Genomic DNA, 12,352 nt, shown 5'->3' on the forward strand with positions numbered 1-12,352 from the left:
AAGTACAACATAGACAGTAACTTGTACCACTATTTGCTGAAACTTCTTTGTTGTATTCCTTACAGAGTTATAATATTTCGGGCTCTTTTATTTTATTTTCTAATCAAATTTATGGGAAAAAATGCTATGTAACTGAAAAATATTAACATCTAACATTTTTGAGTTAAGTTGCTCAGTTGTGGGGCTGGATTGAGTTATGTTGTTCAATTATGTGGAATTATTTCTATTAAATGTATTACGGAGAAAAAAAATTCTGTATTGTAATGATATTTCTTGTAAAATAAGCATAAACCACGATAAAAACCGTTTTTGTAATATGCTCTAATTTATCATGATAAAATTTCCACATTTTATTACATTCAAAAAATTTTATCGCATTTTATATAAAACCATAATTAATTGTTAATTTTACCAAAATCATGAACAAAACATTTTGGTAAAAATTACCGAGCTTTTAAGTATTCTCTAAGAACTAGAAATGTGGTAAATTGTACCATATTATCATCCATTTATTTATGTTCCATTATATCCATACTTTAATTTGACTTTAGTTAAAGTTATGAAACAAATTAAAATTCTAAGCAAGTTTATAAAATAAACAAAATTTTATAAATCTGATTTTATTATTTTCTAATAATTTATTCAATAAAATCAAAAACCGAAAAATAGTAGTAAAATTTTAAGAAAGAAAAAAAAGTAGTTAAAAGTCAATTTTTACATATTTAAGAATTATTTTACTTCAATTATTAAATTGAATTAAACAGTTTAATAAACTATCTCGAAATGTCCGAAATGATTCAAAACTTGTTTTCATGTTTTGAATTAATCATATTATTGTTAAAATATTATTTAAAATTTATCTACCCACAAAATTTGATTTTTGATGAAATATTTTTTTTAAAATTCTCATACTTTAAATTAAATAACATTGTTAGAAAAGAAGTTTTCCAATTTCGATTTGACATTTGATTGATTTTGATTTGCAAATTTTGTTTTGAATATAATGGGAATGTTCGCATATTGATATATTAGCATATTAACTATGATCAAAATTTATTTTGACTTAAGGCAATAAAAACTAAAAATAAAAGATAAAAGGAGGACATCATAGCTTCAGATTTTATCTCAGAAAACACGTGTAATATATTGACAAGCCAGCACAAGAACATTGTTCGTGTCTTCGGTAATAAGAACTCGGTATAAAAGACGAAGATTTTTGTCAACATTATAGCTACAGATTCAATCTCACAAAGCACGTGATGTTCAACACATTGACATGTTAGTACATTAGCATTGTTCATTATTTATTTTGTCTCAGGCAATAAAAATTCGAAAAAAAGACATAGAAGTTTTTCTCGGGATCATAACTGCAGATTTAATCTCACTAAACACATGATGGTTAGCACATTAACCTGTTAACACATTAACATTGTTTAAAATTTATTTTGCCTTAGGAAATAAAAACTCGGAATAAATGACGAAAAGATTTTTCCCGAAACCATAGCTGCAGATTTAATCTCGCAAAATAAAATGTGTCTTGTTATATTTTCCCTCGAAAAACCAATGCAGAGTCTTAATCAAGACTGACAAAAAAAGGTCATTACTTTTTCTTCGCATTTTCTTCGGGTAGTAATAACCGTGTATTTAATTTCCTTTTTTTCCCATCTTTAGAAGTATTAATTTGTTTGCTTCTATTGCGTCAAAGAAATGAAATATCCTTCGGTAAATTGAATAACAAACAATGTCTGGACACTCTGAAACACTTATAAAAAAAACACTAAAACAAGTTTTAATGCATCTTAATTTTAATATAATCGATATTTTTTTCTAAAAAGACTTTCAATTTAGCACTATATGAAGTTAAAACAGAAAACATTATTTTATATATTTACTAATATATATAATTATTATTACATGCATTTATCAATATAAATTACAAATATTTTTACTAGCATTTGCCTTTGATTTTCTAAACCAAATATCAAAAAAATGTTATTGTAACATGGAGAAAAATTTCTGCTGAAATAACCATACAGTATGATAATGACATTTCTGTTTAAATATGACTGATAATTCTGGTTAATATAACCAAAATATACGGTGTTTAAACCATTCAATTGGTATTATTTTTCTTATCATATGGTAACAGTTTACCGGAAATTCTGGTTTAAAAAATAATAGTTCTTACTACTAATATTTTGTAAACCAGATAATATGTACATAGATATGTACATAATATCATTTAGAAAAAAATACAAATCTGAAGGAAGTAAATTTGACCGAATAAATGGTTATTATATCATGCTTTAACTTACCATACATAACAAATTTTACCACTTTTCCAAATTTTATCACATATTAAACCATATTTTATTGTTAATTTTACCAAAATCCTCAAAAAAATGGTTTAGCAAAAATTACTGAGCTAAAAATACGTTAAATTTTTTTATTATTTTGTACTTTACTTACGGTTTTTACTAATATACTTTCTTTCTTAGTGAAGAGAAATACTAATTGTGATAATACAATAGGTATTACACAGATATATTTTATATATATATTTCCTAGCTTCTAAAATTTCTTTAATTTCTTAAACTCATTTTTTAATCATTCCTAATCGAATTTTAATTAAATTAAGTTAAATAGTTAATTTTTATTAAAATTTATAAAACGCAAACATAAAATATTTTTTTCTTTTCTTATCGATCAATGTAACGGCTAGCTTTTCATTTCAATACTAAAGTAGATTGATTTTTTCACTGTCGCGCCTAATCGAGAAGAAAAATCCATTTATAACTCTTTGTTCTTTCTTTCTTACCACAAATATGTCTCAGTTACATGATTATACTAATTCTCACAATCTTGTTGGCGACTCGCGATTGCAAATAGGGAGTTGGCTTTATTTTTGGCGATGTTATCTTTCGATAATTCTCCAACGCTAGATCTCTTCCCCATGCTCCTAACTGTCCGTTGGGAACAAATCAATTCACGTTCAAATTCGAATTTGGGGCTACTGGGGGTGCCCGTTTAGGCCTTCCAGTCCCAATCGTTGAATATTAATCTCAACTGAAAGTTCTCAATGTGGAGAATGTTATCCTGATCCCTTTAAAGGATTTCTTATCTTTATTATTTTTATATTTTAATTGTCGCCATTTTTAGTCTACTAATATTTGCTTAATAATTCAAATTTTTACTTAAAAAATTTTATTCATTTCTTCGAGATAATTATCATTATATTACTTTCAAATTAAGATATATATGTTACTGCCAAAAGTCAATGATGATACTTTAACTACCACTAAAATATTAGTAATGGTGATCACCGCCATAATACTAATAATATTATTTATTCTACGAAATATTCAGGAATGTTGAAAATTAATGTTGAAAATAAAAGAAAAAAACCAAATAATTAAAAGAATTAGACAGATGCTTTATAACTATAAAAAGTAGCATCATCATTGCGATGTCTCAGAATAGTAGAAATTCAATAATGTAGCAAAATTAATCTAAACAGAGCAATACAATAAAGGTCATAAAGAGATGAATTCTGAAAGGTAGTGTAGCAAATTTTGCAAATTTTAAGCATCTCATAAAGTTGTTGAAAATTAATGTTGAAAATGAAAGAAAAAACCAAATAATTAAAAGAATTAGACAGATGCTTTATAACTATAAAAAGTAGCATCATCATTGCGATGTCTCAGAATAGTAGAAATTCAATAATGTAGCAAAATTAATCTAAACAGAGCAATACAATAAAGGTCATAAAGAGATGAATTCTGAAAGGTAGTGTAGCAAATTTTGCAAATTTTAAGCATCTCATAAAGTTGTTGAAAATTAATGTTGAAAATAAAAGAAAAAACCAAATAATTAAAAGAATTAAACAGATGCTTTATAACTGTAAAAAGTAGCACCATCATTGCGATGTCTTAGAATAGTAGAAATTCAATAATGTAAAAAAATTAATCCAAACAGAGCAATACAATAAAGGTCATAAAGAGATGAATTCTGAAAGGTAGTGTAGCAAATTTAGCAAACTTTAAGCATCTCATAAAGTTGTTGAAAATAAAAGAAAAAACCAAATAATTAAAAGAATTAGACAGATGCTTTATAACTATAAAAAGTAGCATCATCATTGCGATGTCTCAGAATAGTAGAAATTCAATAATGTAACAAAATTAATCCAAACAGAGCAATACAATAAAGGTCATAAAGAGATGAATTCTGAAAGGTAGTGTAGCAAATTTAGCAAGCTTTAAGCATCTCATAAAGTTGTTAACTACTCAAGAGCTTTTATTAGAATATGTTAACAAACAGGCGCTATGCTAATCGAAATATACCACTTAGGATAACTAAAATGACTTGAAGCCCATAAAAAATGACACTTAGACGATACCAGTTAAAATAATTTTTAAAAAAATTTCATAACATTATTAAATTATTATTTTTTTGTAATTTTTGTTGAGCGGCGTTGACTCTAAGAATAGAGGGCTCATCTATCAATGAAGTGATTCAATTTTGAATCACTTAAGAGACGAATGAAATTATGCGCCTAAATCCCACCAACCCCATTGCAGACGTAAAACAAACCCATTGGTAGTTGATTTCAAGATTGGAATCCCCTCTCCATTGGGCTAACCATGGGAGGTTATGTTGTTTTCTTCTCTGTGTAACGCTAATGCTAGTTAGTTTCATCAAAAAGTCCTTCAGGGAGGCTAGTTTGTCCCTATCTTCCAGATTGGATTTGAGTTTACCAGGGTATAGAGTCGAACATTGATATTTGTAAACCCAAAAATGGGTTAGTTGCCTAATGTTGGTTATAAAATAAAATATTTGGTTGATTATGAAAGTATTCACAACTTCATATTCAAGTCAATATAAATCCTAAATTGTAGCTAAAATCACGTACAACTAGTTAGTTAAATGAACAATCTGTATATTTTTTAAAAGCACAAAAAATTATTTCTATTTGCTATTCATATAAACTACGTTAAACAGTTAAGAATATTACTCGATTAAATATTTAAAGCAAATAATGCTTTTTAATCAAGTCATATTGTACCGCTATAGTTTCTTCGGATTATTTATTTAACAGTTAAAAGCATTTGCATTTGCTCTGAAAAATAGCAAATTTCTTAAAAGCCCAATCAAACAGAAAAGTAAGAAATTTCGATAAATGAAAGAAGAAAAACAATATCCATTTTTTAGTTTAATTACCTTTCCGATTAGCTAATTACGTCATTGAAAATCTCAATTAAGATATAAGGCTCCAAAAAACCAAGAGCCGCACTTTTTTGAAACATATTTACGGATTATATAAAAAGGTAATTATGGATAAAATTTTTTCGTCGTTAAAATTAATCGATCAGATTTAACAGACTCGTTCAATTACAGGGAACAGAGAGTAACTACTACAATTTAGATGTGCAGTGAAATATGATACCCAATAGTCGTTAAAACTAGTTTTAAAAAAACTTCACCCCAGACGATAATGATGCCTTCAAAATTTATTTCCGAACGAAGCACAAACTTGATTAAGTTGCTGCCACAAACGCCGGGAACCTAACAAAAAGTATTGGGAAAATGGATGTTAAAGTAATATACTGGAAGGAAGAGTTAATCCAAGGGAAATGAAGTGGTGTCGTTAGACAATGATTTAGACAACGCCTTTAAACATTGGCTAAACGTCATCGTGAGGCATACTTCACTAAAAACTAACGAAAATATTTATTTTTTGCAATTTTGTTTTTGATCACAATGTATATTTTTCTAGCTTTATTGTTTTTAATTTACATTGTCTTACGTTTTAAATTTACCTACTATACAAAAACCGTTTAAAAATATTGAGAAAATATACGAACAAGGAGGTGAATACAAGAGAAATGAAGTGGTGTCGTTAAACAATGATTTAGATAACGCCTTTAAACATTGGTTAAACGTCATCATGAGGCATACTTCACTAAAAACTGACGAAAATTTTTATTTTTTGCAATTTTGTTTTTGATCACAATGTATATTTTTCTAGCTTTATTGTTTTTAATTTACATTGTCTTACGTTTTAAATTTACCCCCTATATAAAAACCGTTTAAAAATATTGAGAAAATATACGAACAAGGAGATTAATACAAGAGAAATGAAGTGGTGTCGTTAAACAATGATTTAGACAACGCCTTTAAGCATTGGTTAAACGTCATCATGAGGCATACTTCACTAAAAACTGACGAAAATTTTTATTTTTTGCAATTTTGTTTTTGATCACAATGTATATTTTTCTAGTTTTATTGTTTTTAATTTACATTGTCTTACGTTTTAAATTTACCCACTATATAAAAACCGTTTAAAAATATTGAGAAAATATACGAACAAGGAGGTTAATACAAGAGAAATGAAGTGGTGTCGTTAAACAATGATTTAGACAACGCCTTTAAACATTGGTTAAACGTCATCATGAGCCATACTTCACTAAAAACTGACGAAAATTTTTATTTTTTGCAATTTTGTTTTTGATCACAATGTATATTTTTCTAGTTTTATTGTTTTTAATTTACATTGTTTTACGTTTTAAATTTACCCACTATATAACCATTTAAAAATATTGAGAAAATATACGAACAAGGAGGTTAATACAAGGGAAATGAAGTGGCGTCGTTAGACAATGATTTAAACCACACCTTTAAAAATTGGGCTCTTGCAATTCGAGAAGAAGTGAAGTAATTATGCCTAATTATGCGATTAAAATTAGATTTAATTGGAACCCAAAAGCGACGTCATGCATGAGTTTCGAACTCTATTGGTTTCTAAATCGACAAATGCTAGGATTTGCCAACGAAGACGACACTTGTAGAGATCCAGTTTGTTTAAATTTAACGTGAGATATAGTAAACAAATAATTTTAAGGCACAAATCTTTAAAAAAAAATACAAACATTTTTATTTGTTATGATTTTATGTTTAGTCATAATGTATTTTTTCTTAGCCTATTGTTTATCTCTAACAATGCGTAACGCTTTTTTGTAATTTTCGTTCTACGGAAAAACCTAACAAATTAGTATTGGTAAAAATGAATGTTAACTAACGAGTTGATCCAAGTGATATGAAGTGGTAATAATTGCAAGCAATGATTTAAACACCGCCTTTAATTGCTGGTGCAAATACTAAAGTAAAATATATCGGATAAACAGTTTTATTTAAAAAAAAATTGACGAACATTCTTGTTTTCGATCATAGAGTAATTTGTTTTTCTAAGTTTATTGTTAATAACTTTAAACTTTACAATTCATTTTTTAACTTTTGCACTGTACTCTCTCATAAATAAAACTCACTTTTGATGATTCAGCAATCTTTGAAGTATATTTAATTTATTTTGAGAATCATTTCGTCACGCAATCACGTGATTTTTGACTAAAAGCGAACTCTCAAATATGTGACAAAATATTTTCTCATCTCTGGTCCTCATCTCTGTGCATTGTGCGAAATTGTTAACTAGGAAGAAAACTAAACGATCGAAACTAGAACGATGAAATGAAGCCGACCGACTGTATGATGGTCCAGGAGTTGGTTTGATACCGGGAAGATCCCGAGATCAAATCCCATTTCCGGCACCTGTATGTGAAATTCGGAAAAGTGATTAACATTACCACTCGTTCAATACCAGGAGGCATTACAAATGTTTAAATTTTTCTTTTTTTATTCTAAATGTTTAATTTTTCTTTTGGAAAAAAACTATAATGACGAAATATTTCTTTACTTCTGACGAAATTCGTTTTCTCGGAGAGTTATTTCGTTTCCTTGACAAAATGCTCGCTTGGAGTTTAACGAATTTATTAAAACGAAGAAAGTTTCTTGAAATTTGAGTACCCGCTCCTTACAATGAAAAAAGAACCTGGAAATTTACATTAAAAAGAATTCAATGAAATGTCAGTAATTTTTAACTTAAATATTTTTTCCTTTTTTTTGTAAAACTTTGTAACAGAAAAAATGTGAATAAAGAAATGAGAAGCATGATTCATTCCCGATTAAAAAACCAACATGCCATTCTGCTGTGCATTGTAGACGGTTTTAAGTCCAAAAAACTATTCTTGACGTCACAGTAAATTACCTCGATTGCCATCTATTAATATTAACCTATTTTTTTTGTACAATTAACTGTAAAAATATATTAGTATCGTAAAGATTACGGGTAGAAAACAATTCTGGCAAAATTACCGTACTGAATAGTAATAACATTTCTGGTGAAAAATAAATAAATAAATAAAATAATAAAAATTCCGACAATAAAAACTAAAATAAACTGAGTTCAAACCATTTATTTGGTAATTTTTCCATTTGTATGGTAACGATTTACCGCGAATTGCAGCTTTCAAAATTATTGTTCTTATTAACAAATATTTGGTATAAATACAAGACTGAAAAGTAAATGTAACGAAGGAAATAGGAATTATTTACCATCCTCTAAAGTATCATGACAAGATAAACAAATTATACCTCATTTATCAAATTTTACCATATATTATAAACCATATTTTAGTATTAATTTTAAATAATGAATTAACAAAGCATGGCGGTAAAAAACACCGACCTTTTTTGGATATCCAATAGGGCCAGACTCACGGTATATTTTATTATATTCCAATAGTTTGAAGCATACTTTTTTATTCCTTGCTGTATATTTTTCTGTAATATTTACCCTAAAAACTTTCTGACTCATTTACTTCTTTCTTGCTAATTTATTTACTAATATTAGAGCACACGGAATATTTATTATGCATTATAACCAAAATATATTTATGACCAAAGTAATTGCAACAAAAAATGTTTCATTCTTAAGGATAAATAAGTAAAATTATTTCTCAATTTGAAAAAAATAAAATATTGTCAGTAGTTAGTATTAAGATGTTTTTGCATGTTATTAAAACAGAATTAATATATTTTTTTATTTTCCTTACCAAAATCATTAAATTTTGCGACAGTTAAAATTGAATTAAACTTTACATTTATAAAAATATTCTCATGATTAGAAAAAAATTTAATAAAAAATTATTTATTACTTATTTAATATTCTCTGACTGAAGAGCAAATATTCTAATTTATCAATTTTCTGTTTTCAATTTTAATTCCTTATAGTTTTGAGTTTGAAAATAAACAACTGCTTTCTTTCAAACATTAATAATAGTAAGAAGTCTAAAAATTTGTAAATTACAAAACCACAATTTCTGGACATTGTTGATTCGTTTTTAGACTCCGCTAATACATTATTAATTATGACTAAAATGATTGTGACACGTGTGTGTTTATAAATGCAATAAAAAACATGCTGGTATCTCATATTTATCTGTAAATATATATATACCTAGTTTACAAACATAAAAAGACAATGAAACAAAATTAAAAATTAAGGTTGAACTTTCTTAAAAGGAAAATAACTAGGAAAACTAGGATAAATAGGAAAACTTTTGCCTTTTTTAAGGAGTTTTAGATTGTATGTTAATCGACAATAATTTATCTAACTAAGATAATTTATTCAGTTATAAGTTTTGATAAAACGCTGCAATGTCGGAAATTTTTCGAAAAAAAAATGGTTAAATAACAGTTTATTTAAATGTTATTTTACCATATTCAAACAAAACAGTCAAATAACCAAAATTAAGATGGTATCCAAACTTTTAATTGTGAGAAAAACCATTTACTAACTGCTTTCACCTAATACGGTTAAACACCTTATAATTTTATCACCCCAACTAGGCCCACCTAATGAAGCCACTTAGTATCTTGATCCTAGAAACGTATTATAACTATGAGAGCTAATCCGCCAATCTCATGAAAGAGAGAAGGGTTCGATTCCCAGCATTGACATCACAATATTTCCACCATTTCCTTCAATATATATCTAGAGATTCCAGTCTCCTCAATTTGTGACCATGGACTAATGTAAATCGATACACTAATTAACTCATAGATGGCAGCACCAATAAGGCTGCTGAATACTAAAAGACAATGGGTGAATCAACCAGATTAACTAATTAAACCATATTCTACGATTCATTTGATAAAACACAAATGATCCACAACCTAACTCCACAGCCCATTACCTAATTAAAAGCCTAGCAGCAGTGTTCAGTTAATTTTTTAAGGTTTTGAAACTATGCTGGTTGTAAATGGTTAGAAGAACCGTATAGTTTTGCCTTATGGTTATTTTAACCATACTATTACATTTCCAAATCCTTAAATGTAAAAAAAAATTACCATAAACTTTATGGTTAATTTAATAGACAGATTGCTGCTGATTATTTTGCCCTAATTTTAGAACGAATACTCTAACAGTAAGTTTTGAAAGAAATGTTAAAAATTATAAAAAAAGAACCCTTTTGTGCTTTAAAACTTTATACTTCAAAATATCTGCAAAATTATTAAAAATATTATAAACTTAATGCTTTAATATTTCATTTTGTCATGAAATGCAATTTTTTTTTAAATATCACGTTTTTATTCGTGAATACTTTTTTCTATAAATTTATTTCCCTTTGCTAATATTTTAAGTTTCTTTTTTGAATCATTGCAAATAATATTTCACTCCCGCGGATTCCAAATGAAAATACTTTTATTTTTCTAAATTTAATACCACTAGTGAATATCAATCATAGTTTACATTCTACTCCCCTTTTTGAACAGTTACAAAATCTCTCTGCTACTAAATTAATGACTATAATTTATTTTAAAAATTGCTTCAAAGTCAAAATCTGATAAAAACTATTTTACTAAACTCAAACGCATGAAGTTAAGTAATAAACTTTGCTTAAAGAGAAATTAAAAGCGATAGTTAACAAGATAACAAAATACTGAATATAGTATAGTTTTTATATTGTTATTTATGATTTCCCCTTTAACATATACGATGTTTCTTATTTTTGATCTAAAACATTGCTCATCTCCGCGGTTATATTTTTATCGATATTTTGTAATTGTTCTTTCATGCTTGTTGATTAAACTGTATAAACCTTATTAACAAATTATTACTGCGGAGCAACTATTCTAAAAATGCGTTATAATTTTACTTGAATTAAGTTTCAACATAAATCAAATTCATTTAATAAGTTTATTTTTGTATATTGTTAATGCTATGACGAATCCAACTTTTTTTGATGATGCAGTTTGTTTAAAACTTCAGTTTGTTCAAACTTGTTTCATTTTGCATTGCGACTCTAAATCCTTAACATTTCTTGACTTTTTTCAAATAAAATGTTTGTAGGACAAGATTTCCTAATTAATTGTCGGGTTAGTAATAATTTAATAAAGCAGTAATAGCGAGAAAGACTTATTTTTCTTCCATAAAATTCGTAACAAATATTTTCAACGTTAGAAAAACAATGTTAAAAATACAATAGCAGCGCATGGACTATAAAAACCTTTTACTTTTAACTTCTGTCAATAAAATTCTTAGTAGAATTTGAAGCTGGATATCGGAAAGGAATGTACTGGAATTTAAAGAATTCGTACACAAAAATTTCTATTTTGGTAAAACGACGAGAATTGACAGTGTAAACACTCTTTCTACAAATGTTTTAGTTCTATTTTTTATAGATTTGGTACACAAAACTCTTGAATTCAATAAAAGTAAATAAATTAAATAAATGCTAAAAAAAGTGCTTAATGTTAAGATATTGATTCATTCTTTCCTTTTTATAGAATCCTTTATTTAGAAATAATCATAATGGAACAATTTTGTAAAAGCAATTTTATATCATTTAAGCAAATAAGTCATAAATTAATTAAAAGAAAGCCATCATACAATTTATTATTTTGACATAATTACACATTTTCACATGATGATGAATAATTTTCTAGACTTGTTAAACTAAGTTCTATATTGGTTTAGGTAGAGGAACTAGAACCTGATTGTGAGAGAGAGGTTTATTAAACTGACAGAGGATGTTCCAATATTAAAACGGAAAATATATGAATAAAACTGTATTATTTGATGAGTAAATGACTTTCAATTAATATTTAAATAGCTTGAAATATACTTTTTTTTAAAGAAAATCATTTTAATGATAAAGAACATTCACTCTTAAAGTACTTCTATATAGAATCCGAGGTCTAAATTTTTATTCCTCACAATATATTCTACTTAAAAAAGTATTTTTTACCTATGTTAGAATTTTGAATTGAATGTGGGGTTTAATGGCACAAAGTCCAGAAAAGGACATGCTGCTCCAAACAAATGGGTTTTTTCAACTAATGTAAGATAAAGTATATTTGTTTTGCCAAAATATATTGTTAAAACTATGCATGACATGCAAAACATTCAGAAATCAGTAAAATCAGATAAAAGTGTAAATTGATTGAAATTGCATAA

At 26.9% G+C, this 12,352-nt stretch overlaps 1 protein-coding gene across 2 annotated transcripts in view; it reads right to left on the minus strand.

Annotated features, from left to right (window-relative positions):
- LOC107445732 (delta and Notch-like epidermal growth factor-related receptor) overlaps positions 1 to 12,352 on the minus strand; it is a 100,629-nt gene that overhangs the window by 17,287 nt on the left and 70,990 nt on the right. The window lies entirely within an intron of this gene.

This window comes from Parasteatoda tepidariorum, chromosome 2 (assembly GCF_043381705.1).
Source record: "Parasteatoda tepidariorum isolate YZ-2023 chromosome 2, CAS_Ptep_4.0, whole genome shotgun sequence".
Lineage (NCBI taxonomy): Eukaryota > Metazoa > Arthropoda > Arachnida > Araneae > Theridiidae > Parasteatoda > Parasteatoda tepidariorum.